This window comes from Olea europaea, chromosome 9, assembly GCF_002742605.1.
Source record: "Olea europaea var. sylvestris chromosome 9, O_europaea_v1, whole genome shotgun sequence".
NCBI classification, from domain to species: Eukaryota; Viridiplantae; Streptophyta; class Magnoliopsida; order Lamiales; family Oleaceae; genus Olea; species Olea europaea.
In genome coordinates, this window is record NC_036245.1 from 2372779 (window position 1) to 2384925 (window position 12147).

The following is a 12147-nucleotide window of genomic DNA, read 5'->3' on the forward strand; positions in this document are numbered from 1 at the left end:
AAATTTTGTTCACCCTTAGATAGAACTATATTGTATAAAATCTGGAAAATTCTTTCCTTAAATGTATACCCATGAATTTGCTTTTTCTAAAATTATATTTTAGAAAAAAAAAAAAAAACGGTAAGCTCATGATACATTTTAAATGAATCTTTTGTTTTAAATATTAGAGAATTCTTTTTGCATCTTTGCTTTCCCGAGATGCAACTCTTTCCATAATTTCGTCATCAAGAGTTTCAGATATCTTCGACTTCTTAGATTTTTATCTTCATCCAAACATAATCCTTGTTATAGGCTTCTTGAAAATTAATGACTCTTTGGATTAAATATTGGAATTGTATATTAATCAAGTTTTAAGAATAAGTTCAATAATTACATGAATTCGATGTTGCCCTTGTTGGGAATTTACTTAAACATGCATTGCGGGAATAAAAAAATTCAATTCTCATTCAGGATTCAACTTTGTATTTAGATAAGAACTGTGATAAGAAATATACATTTTTCTTGATTTTGCAAACTCCTTCGCATTATTCCTTTCCAGCAACTTAAATCTGTCTCCCACAGCTGTCCAATTGTCTACCCTCCAATGAAATCCACAAGGAGAATAGACTCCAACTGCTAGGGTTTTTCCTCTTGTGCCAGCAAGAATAATGAAAACCCTTATGGACCTCAAATCCTAGCCATGTATTTATATAAACCCAAACGGGGCTCGGCCCGATCCGGTCCAATAGTTAATTAATCAATTTAATTAAACCCGGTCCGTGAATTAATTAATACAATTAATTAATTTGGGATATAAATAACCAATCCAATTAATTAATTTATTCAACGATTGTTAAATTAATTAATTGACAATTTGCAATCTTCCAATTCTTTTTTGTGTGCAACCCATTAGGTTCCTGACCACGATACCTAACAACGTGAAATATTATTTTGATCTAATCAAAATTGATAAATTAAACACCCTTTTAATTTATCACAAATTCACACTCGCCGTCCCAGATTGACATCTAACAATGTATCAGGGCAACACATGTGACGGGAAATGTCACGTGGTATGACAAAATCAAAACTGTTCGTTTATCATGAAACTATAATCCCTTCGTCAATATGATCCGGTCAACTACGAGATATGGAAGTGTGTCAATCTCAGTTATCGATCATATCTTTCATTCTACTATTAAGTCAATATGAGTCGAAAATTCATTTTCGACTTATATGTATACCTTGGTCAAGGATTTCGTTATTGACTTAGTTGAACGAAATGCAGATCACAATCTCTTACTATCTAAGAGTGACGAATCCTCTATTGGTCATTCACAACCTTCATATGGTTTTTGACATACCCGAACGATGTTGTATTAGCAGCCCTTGGCAGAGCAACATCCAACATCGTCAACGCATGACTGTCCTCATACAAGGCACTATGATGACCTCAAGTTATAGGACTAATTCCACTACCGAACATTAGAGATTAACCACTAACACTCAGATAGTTATCCATGTGGAATCTTTCAGTGGGTCTCCAATGTTTTGTTCTATAACAAAACATCCACATGTTCATTTAAGTATCACCACACTTTAGCTCGTGAGATCAGCTACTTACTTCACAAGTAAGAAATGTCACGCGTGATGGTCTAACTTATTAACGATATCCGTATCTCGTCATTACTTATGACCACGATTTGTTCAAGATCCAATCATACGTAATATGTATCTCGCAATCACAACTCCTTGTGATTAACAAATTATTTAAACTTGGATCTTCGGATTCTATTATTTAATATTATTTATCACAAAACTAATTTAAATAAATAGTAGATCTTGCCAAATTAAATGCATTAAACATAATAAAAGTGTTTACAACCTAAATCGATTAGATCTAGGGCATAACACTTACAAACTTCTACTTGCACTAGATCCAATCACTCATGTATCTAATACCATAAGCGTCCACATGACGATCATGTTTTTGTTGTGACAACGGCTTTGTCAGTGGATCTGCAATATTGTCATCTGTGAGAACTCGCTCTATCATTACGTCATTTCTTTGTATAATCTCCCTAAAGAGATGATATCGCCTTAGCACATGTTTGAATCGTTGATGAGACCTCGATTCCTTCGCTTGTGCGATGGCTCCATTGTTATCACAATACAAAGGTATGGGATCAACAATGTTAGGAACGACTCCAAATTCATTAATGAACTTCTTGATCCAGACAGCTTCCTTCGCTGCTTCAGAAGCAGCAATGTACTCGGCTTCTGTTGTTGAATCAGCAGTTGTCTCCTGTTTGGAACTTTTCCAACTAACCGCTCCATTGTTGAGAGTAAACATATATCCTGATTGAGACTTGCTATCATCTTTGTCAGTTTGAAAGCTGCTATCAGTATACCCATGAATTTTCAGTTCATTTCTTCCATAGATCAAGAACATATCTTTAGTCCTTCTCAAGTACTTAAGAATGTTCTTAACCGCTATCCAGTGCTTCTCACCAGGGTTTGCTTGAAACCTGCTCGTAACACTTAGAGCATATGAAACATCGGGTCTCATACATAGCATCGCGTACATGATAGATCCTATCGCCGAAGCATAATGAATCTTATCCATGCGACTCCTTTCATCATGTGTTTTAGGACACATATCTTTTAAGAGGTAAATCCCATGCGTCATGGGACATAAACCTCTTTTAGATTCTTCCATATTAAATTTTCTCAAGATTTTATCTATGTACGAAGATCGGGATAAGCCTAGTAATCTTTTAGATCTATCTCTATAGAGCTTGATTCCCAAGATATACGCTGCTTCTCCCATATCTTTCATGGAGAAATTCTTTGACAACCATAATTTTACCGATTGAAGCATTGGGATGTCGTTTCTCATTAATAATATGTCATCGACATATGATATTAGGAATACGACCGCGCTCCCACTTGTCTTCTTGCACACACACGGTTCATCTTCATTTTTGATAAAATCAAACCTTTTTAATTGTCTCATTAAAATGAAGATTCAATCTCCTAGAGGCTTACTTTAATCCATAAATGGATCGATTTAGCTTACATACTCTGTTGGCTCCTTTGGATTCAAAACCTTCAGACTGTGTCATGTACACCTCCTCTTGTAAGTTTCCATTAAGGAAAACAGTTTTGACATCCATTTGCCATATCTCATAATCATGATATGCAGCTATTGCAAGCAAAATCCCAATGGATTTTAGCATGGCTACAGGCGAAAAAGTTTCGTCAAAGTCAATGCCTTGTCTTTGTGTGTAACCCTTCGCTATTAGCTTTACTTTGTATGTATGGACGTTTCCATCTAGATCGACCTTTTTCTTGTAAACCCATTTACAACCTATCGATTTTATCCCACCTGGAAGGTCGACCAAGGTCCAAACCTTGTTCTCATACATTGAGTTCATTACGGATTCCATGGCTTCTTGCCATCTCTTCGAGTCAACACTTGACTTCGCTTCTACGTAATTTGTAGGCTTATCATCCTCGACTAATAATACTTGATTAGTAATTGTGAATTCGTACCTTCTGGGAGGTCGAATGATCCTACTTGATTTACGCTGAGCTGGAGTGTCCTCAGGGTTCTCTACATCCTGATCAAGAGTTTGTCCGTCAACAGGTGTAGGATCAGACACAGGTTCATCTAATTGGTCAATAGTATCTGTGGATTCTTGAACTTCTTCAAGTTCTAGTTCGCTCCCACTACCCTCTCCTAGAATAAACTCTTTCTCTAGGAATATTGCATGTCTTGAGATGAACATCTTCTTCTCAACGGGATTATAAAACTGATATCCAATTGTCTCTTTTGGATATCCCACAAATACGCATTTGTCAGATTTAGCCTCAAGCTTATCTAATTCATTTCGGTTTACATAAGCGTCACAACCCCAAAATTTCATGTGAGATAAGTTTGATCTTTTTCCTCTCCATAGTTCGTATGGAGTTTTGTCGATCGATTTAGATGGGACACGATTAAATGTGTAGCACGCAGCAATTAGTGCATGATCCCAAAATGATTTTGGGATATTTGCATGGCTCATCATAGATCGCACCATATCTAACAAAGTGCGATTCCTCCGTTCAGATACACCATTATGTTGCGGTGTATATGGCGGAGTCCACTGCGAGAGAATCTCATTCTTTTTTAGATAATCTAAAAATTCTCCCTTTAAATATTCTCCACCTCGATCTGATATTAGCATAAGAATATTTTTACCAGTCTGTTTCTCTACTTCAAGTTTGGATTCCTTGAACTTTTTAAGTGCTTCATACTTGAATTTCATCAGATACACATAACCATATCTAGAATAATCATCAGTGAATGTGATGAAGTAAGATAAACCACCTCTAGCAGTTATTGACATGGGTCCACATATATCAGTATGTATTAGTCCCAGCAGTTCTATGGTTCTTTCTCCTTTTCCAGTAAAATGGAACTTGGTCATTTTGCCTAACAGGCACGACTCGCATTTGTCAGATGATTCAAAATCAGTTGACCCCAAGTATCCATCTTTATGTAACTTGGAAATGCGTTTGTCGTTAATATAACCCAGTCTGCAATGCCAGAGGTATGTATTATTTAGATTATCATTTTTATGCCTTTTATTTTCTATATTCATAATAGACGGCTCAGTATCAAGAATATAAATTCCATTTTGCAACACACCACAACCATAAAAGATCTCATCTTTATAAAACGAACAACAATTGTTCTTAACATTAATTGAAAAATCATTCATGTCCAAACACGAAATAGAAATATTGTTTTTAGTAATGGCGGGAACAAAATAACAATTTTCTAATTCTAATACTAAGCCCGAAGCCAGTGGTAAGAAGTATGTCCCTACAGCTAATTCAGCAACTCTTGCTCCATTTCCCACGCACAGGTCAACTTCTCTTTTCTGCAGTGGTCTACTTCTCTTTAGTCCCTGCATATTTATACAAATATGAGATCCACATCCGGTATCTAATACCCAATAAGCTAGTGAAATAGACATATTAACCTCGATAACAAAAATACCTGAAGTAGAAGTTTCAGAAGACTTATTTCCCTTCAAGCTAGCAAGGTAAGCCTTGCAGTTCCTCTTCCAATGACCTTTCACTCCACAATAATAGCATGTGTCATTAGATTTGGTATTATCCTTGCCTGCTTTGTTATTACCCTTAGTCTTTTTGGATATTTTCTTAAAACTTCCTTTAATTTTCCTCTTAGTGCCGTTGGAGGAATGAATAGTTAAGACATGCCCAGTGCTAGCCTTGACATTGGGCTCCACAGTTTTAAGCATATTAAGCAACTCAGGGAGTGTGTATTCGATCTTATTCATATTGAAGTTCATAATGAACTGTGAATAACTATTTAGCAGAGATTGCAGAATCAAGTCAATACTTAGTTTATGATCCATGATAAAAACCCAATGAAGCCAGTTTTTCGATGAAACCAATCCTTTTCAGCACATGATCACTGACTGAAGATCCCTCTGCCATTTTGCACCGGTATAGTTGTTTAGAGATCTCATACTCTCCACACGAGATTGTTAATCTACAACTCCTTGAGATGAAAAATCATAGTGCAAGCATCCATACCCTCATGTTGCTTCTGCAACTCAGGTGACATAGCTGCAAGCATCACACATGCTGCAGTGTTATCGTCATCACTGTGTTTGTTGTAAGCAGCCACATCTTCCTGAGTGGAATTTTCAGTAGGCACCACTGGAAAGAGCTGCTCGAGGACATATCCAATTTTCTCATGCTTGAGAACGATTCTCAAATTGCAGTGCCAATCGAGAAAATTTGATCCGATCAGTTTGTTGGCATCCAGTATGCCTCTCAAATTCATATGATTACTCATGATTCAAAAACTGTAAATGACGAAAAGTATAGAATTAATATGTATTATAATGCGTATGCACAAATTCAATATGGACTTTAATTAAACGTGCTTCCACTGCTTAAAATAAATTCATGACCCTCATACATAAATTATTTGAATTCACATTTGATTCCCAGTGGGCTGGAATTCCATTTGTTGTATCAAGATCTTGAGTGTACTCAACAAATCCTAATAAAACATTTAGATAGATATTATTATCAATTATATCTCTATACAACTCCCAGATCATTAAGCTAACAACTCTTTTGTCTTCACACATTTTATGTGTTAGCTTAATATGCCTCTAAAACTTATCTCCTTGAGTGTACTCAACAAAAGATAAATTTTAGTTAAGTCAAACCCATCATTCAGAAATATCATATATTTCATAGTGTCAAACATATCCCTAATAGACCAGCCTTGAGTGTACTCAACAAGCTAAGGTCGATTTAGGATTCTCATTTTTCACTATAATGATGGAAGACAAATAATACTAACTTAATATTTTAACGAGGAATTTAACGTGCAATGGTCTCATCAAGTAATTATATATATATAAACATACATCTACTATGCGAATAAATATATATAAGTAATAGTATGGATGATTATGGACTTGTTCTATATAGTTTTCCCGAGCCAAAGGGAAGACTAGTTGGTCAATTCCTAAGGGGTACAACATTGGATCAATATCAATGCACCATCTCCTGGTGTCCACCTCTTTTTGCGCCTCCAATTAGTCAAATTGCAACATGTATCCTATACTAGTTGACACGCAGGCTTAAAAGAAATCGGACTCGCAGGCCCATAATAATTACAATAACAACAGACTCGCAGGTCCAATATAATAAAGAGCTCGCATGCCCATAACAACAATAATAACAACGGACTCACAGGTCCAATACAATTAAGGGCTCGCAGACCCACAAAACAAAATGAAGTAAATCAACCATTCAACACATCCATATGATCGAGTCCATAATCATTCATAAACATTCATCATATACATGTTTCTTATGTATAATATCTAATATTATATGTAATATCTTATAAATCTAGCAATTATAGTCATCAAAACTAATTCAAAATTTTGGAGCGAAATAATTAAATAATTAATCAATTATATTAATTAATTAACTTAATTGGCGTGCCTATTTAATTAAAATCAAATTTTAACTAAATCCCGAATTAGAGTCCAACTCTAATTCCATAACTATTGGGCGAAGTAATTTAATCAAAATCGAATTTTAATTAACCATTAAATTAAAGTCATACTCTAAATTTTAATTTGCATTGAGAAGTGGTATTAACTGAAATCAAACTTTAATTAATATAATATTAGAGTCCAACTCTAATAAAATTGAATTAATATTTCAATTTAGGACAAAATTCCTAAATAAAATAAAATTCAATTAAGGGTCAAAATTAAATATTTAAGTTAAAATCTAATTTTAACAAAAATATAAAAGTCTTCAAATTTTAAATAAATTTTAATTTTGGGTCAAAATTAGGGTATTGGTCAAGTCCAATTAAAACATCTTTTTAAAACCAATTCAAAATTCAAATTCAAAACAATTTTGACAATTTACAAATTTGACCCAAGTTGGAAATTAATACCAGACCCTTCCAAATTAAAAATTTGCAGAACAGGTCCCCTTTTTAAAATTTTGCAAATTGACCCCATTTTCGTAATTGCAACCAGGGGCCCCTAACTGCATTATTTGCAACAGAGGCACCCGTCTCCAACCAAAACCCTAAAAACAATTTTTTTTTGGTTTTATATTGTTGACGGCGCCGGCCCAAAGACCGGCAGGGCGGTAGTCCCCTGCCCACCCAGCAACAGCCTCGTTGCCGCTACTGTCTGCGGCACCTGTAGGCGCCTGCAGCGCATGCTGCCGCCACCGCCACCTCCCCGTCGCATCGATCCAAGAAAAAAGAAACTTTTTTTTTTGTTTTTCAAAATCAGATTCTGAAAAATAAAATAAAAAACTATATTTGCTAGATTTAGGGATGAACATGATTAAATCTACCTTTAATTTAATCAACATGTAAATCAGTTCCTAACAAATACAAAGTTGGCTCTGATACCACTGTTGGGAATTTACTTAAACATACACAGCGAAATTAAATAATTTCAATTCTCATTCAGGATTCAACTTTATATTTAGATAAGAACTGTGATAAGAAATATACATTTTTCTTGATTTTGCAAACTCTTTCGCGTTATTCCTTTCCAGCAACTTGAATCTGCCTCCCACAGTTGTCCAATTATCCAGCCTCCAATGAAATCCACACAGAGAATAGACTGCAACTGCTATGATTTTTCCTCTTGTACCAGGAAGAATAATGAAAACCCTTATGGATCTCAAACCCTAACCATGTATTTATATAAACTCAAACGGACTCGGCCCGGTCCGGTCCAATATTTAATTAATCCATTTAATTAAACCCGGTCCGTGAATTAATTAATCCAATTAATTAATTTATCCAATGATTGTTAAATTAATTAATTGGCAATTTGCAATCTTCCAATTCACTTTTGTGTGCGACCCATTAGATTCCCGATTACGATACCTAACGACGTGAAATATTATTTTGATCTAATCAAAACTGATAAATTAAACACCGTTTTAATTTATCACAAATTCACACTCGCCGTCTTAGATTGACATCTAACAATGTATCAGGGCAACACATGTGACGGAAAATGTCACGTGGTATGACAAAACCAACACTGTCCGTTTATCATGAAACTATAATCCCTTCGTCAATATGATCCGATCAACTACGAGATATGAAAGTGTGACAATCTTGATTATCGATCATATCTTTCATTCTACTATTAAGTCAATATGAGTCGAAAACTCATTTTCGACTTATATGTATACCTTGGCCAAGGATTTCGTTATTGACTTAATTGAACGAAATGCAGATCACAATCTCTTACTATCTAAGAGTGGCGAATTCTCTATTGGTCATTCACAACCTTCATATGGTTCTTGACATACCCGAACGATATTGTATTAGCGGCTCTTGGCAGAGCAATATCCAACACCGTCAAAGCATGACTGTCCTCATACAAGGCATTATGATGACCTCAAGTTATACGACCAATTCCACTACCGAACATTAGAGATTAATCACTGACACTCAGATAGTTATCCATGTGAAATCTCTCAGCGGGTCTCCAATGTTTTGTTCTATAACAGAACATCTACGTGTTCATTTAAGTGTCACCACACTTTAACTCGTGAGATCAGCTACTTACTTCACAAGCAAGAAATGCCACACGTGATGGTCTAACTGTATTAACGATATCCGTATCTCGTCATTACTTATGACCACGGTTTATTCAAGATTCAATCATACGTAATTTGTATCTCACAATCACAACTCCTTGTGATTAACAAATCACTTAAACTTGAATTTTCGGATTCTATTATTTAATATTATTTATCACAAAATTAATTTAAATAAATAATAAATCTTGCCAAATTAAATGCATTAAACATATTAAAAGTGTTTACAACATAAATCGATTGAATTTAGGGCATAACACTTACAGCCCTAAATATGCCAACCCGATAACTCTAATTGAAATAAAGTTGATAGATGCATTCAAACCAACTAGGAAAAGAAAAATGAAAAACTTATCGTCATTATTCCAATTATCAAATATCACAAGGCATTGTCCTTAAAAATGAAATAAAAATTTGATTTTAAGCATTTATTAAAGCTAAAATAATCAAAGACCCAACTAGAAATGTAGATTGAACTGATAATTAATAGCATGTATGGGATGGTTTGCGAACGTTAAATTTTAAATTGATAGAAATAAAAGTTATAAGTTGATAGTACTTATAAATCTTTCGAATGAATAAAAAGGGACTTAAGGGAGTACATTCAAATGGAGTTTTTATATCAAATGGAGTTTTTATAGATTTTTTTAAGTGATGAACTTTTGTGAAATTCGTGAACTTTTATAAATTTGTATAAAATTAATGAAAACTTTTCATAAACTTCTATATACTTTATTTTATAACTTTAATAGACTTTTATAGAATTTATTTGACTTTTGAAAATTTTTATTTAGAAATAAAATTCAATTGGGTTTAACGCATCAGTGAGAAGTTCCCACATAGGATAGGAGGTAGAGGCGGAGATTCGATCACATCTTCCCCTTTCCTATCCCCCATGAAATAAAAATATTTTAAAAGAGTAAAAATTTTAATTCACCTTAATTAAATAAATAAATAATCAAAATACAATATATATAATATCTAATGTTCAGTATTATGAATATGTTGAATCTTTAAAAAATAAAAATTCAAAATACTATAAGAATTTTTAATTATAATTTAATCACTTTAGTTAAAGTAAGGAGAAACTATAAAGTAAAATAGAGAAAAAGGAAAAAGGAACAAATGTAACCGGCAGGATAGAGAGAGAAATAATAATTTTTTAACCATGATTCTGAAGTTCGTAAAAGGAAGAGGAAATAGAACTATTGAAATTACAATATACGCACTCTTTTGTGAAAGTCTCTTAAAAACTTGGAGGTAAATGAGAGTCAAAATTTGAAAATTCTATTTTTGTACTTTCTCCATAAAAGTTAGTACCTCGGAGGCTTCTATAAAATTTTCTGTAAGTATTAACATTCTAAATGTTTCATGACTTAAAACTTCTAAAAGTTTTAATTGAATACTCGGTGACTTTTAAAGATTTTTTAAAAAATCAATACAAATCTTTATTGAATACATCAATTATTTGAAGGAGTTTTAAAAAATCTATATTGAATACTGTTGTCGATTTTATATCCCACAAGTGTACGAATCGTAATAAGTAATAAAGTGGACCTAAGAGTCCGAATATCGTTCTCATGATGACTACTATTTAACAATTGGTTCAATTATTCCTAAATTTAATTTGATAAAAAACAAGCAGAAAAGTAGATGTTGTGATTTTAATATAACTATTTGAAAATGTGCAGAGGCACACAAAGATTTATTTATAATTTAAATAATGAATAAATATTAGAGCAGAACAATTGCACATATTGATCACCTTTAAGTCTCAATTCAAGATTCACACAGATCGAATTCTTCTATTGTATTCAATTTATCCTTTTCGAGTTCTCATTGAGCTTATTTAACTAATTTAATTTCATATCTCTATACGAATCAATTCTAGTTAAACGAAGCCAAAGAATTCGAAGTATTAAGTACATAATTAAAACAATACATGTATTTAAAGAACTTAAATCTTGAATAAAATAGCTAAAGGTTTTCAAAAGATTACATTGTTTGCCATAATATGAATTTAGCTACTCATGATAATGGAAGAAAAACTAAAAAATTGTATTGAGTACATCACCGAATTTTGAATTGAGATGTAGAAAAAATAATTAATCTTGCATCAAGTTCCTCTTCTCGTTCTAAATCTTGATTACAAACCCTTGAATTGTTCTTTTATCCTCTTGAATTTGCTTTCTAATTCTCAAGTTGTGTTTTCTATTTCTCAATGTGTGAAATCCCTTCAAAAGTGTGGAAACTTATATTTATAGTTGCCTCCTCGTTTATGTCAAAAGTGGGGCTTTTATGAATTTCAAAACGGGCCAAAAATCTACCCTAGATGCACCCAAGTGACGCCTCGTGCGCCATAGGAGTGGCGCCACGGCTCTATTTTGGTGGTGCCTTGGTGCTATAGTGCCACCTTTCGGATAGAAAATCAGAATGCACTTTTGTATTGTTATCATACATTTCACTCTCGATATTCGATTGAGACTATTCAATTGCTTGAAGTAGCCTTATTCCAATTAGAATGTCTACTAGGTCTAAAATGGATTTCAATTTTGAGCTGAAAATCTGAAGCAACCGAGTGCGGTTCAAAATTGATTTTTGAAAATACATTGATCATATTTTATTCATTTTGACTTCTAATTGTATCCAATCGACCCCTAGTAGTCTCGAATCTTCATCGTAAGGTTCAACACAACTTTAGAATATTTACACTTTAGTTCCCAAACTTTGAATCTTGTCTCCCTTTTTGCCAATTTTACTTTCTTCTTTCAATTCCACTTTCATTCATCGAGTTTCACCTAACAAATGAAATAAACAATAAATTAGGCTATAATTGTTCCAAAAAAACTATTAAATGTCTACATTTTTTGATCAAAATAAGTGTACAAAATACACTAATTAAATATCCCTAAACTTTTAATTCTTAAAAGTATTTAAAAGTCCTAATGAATACATCTCTTAACAGCATAT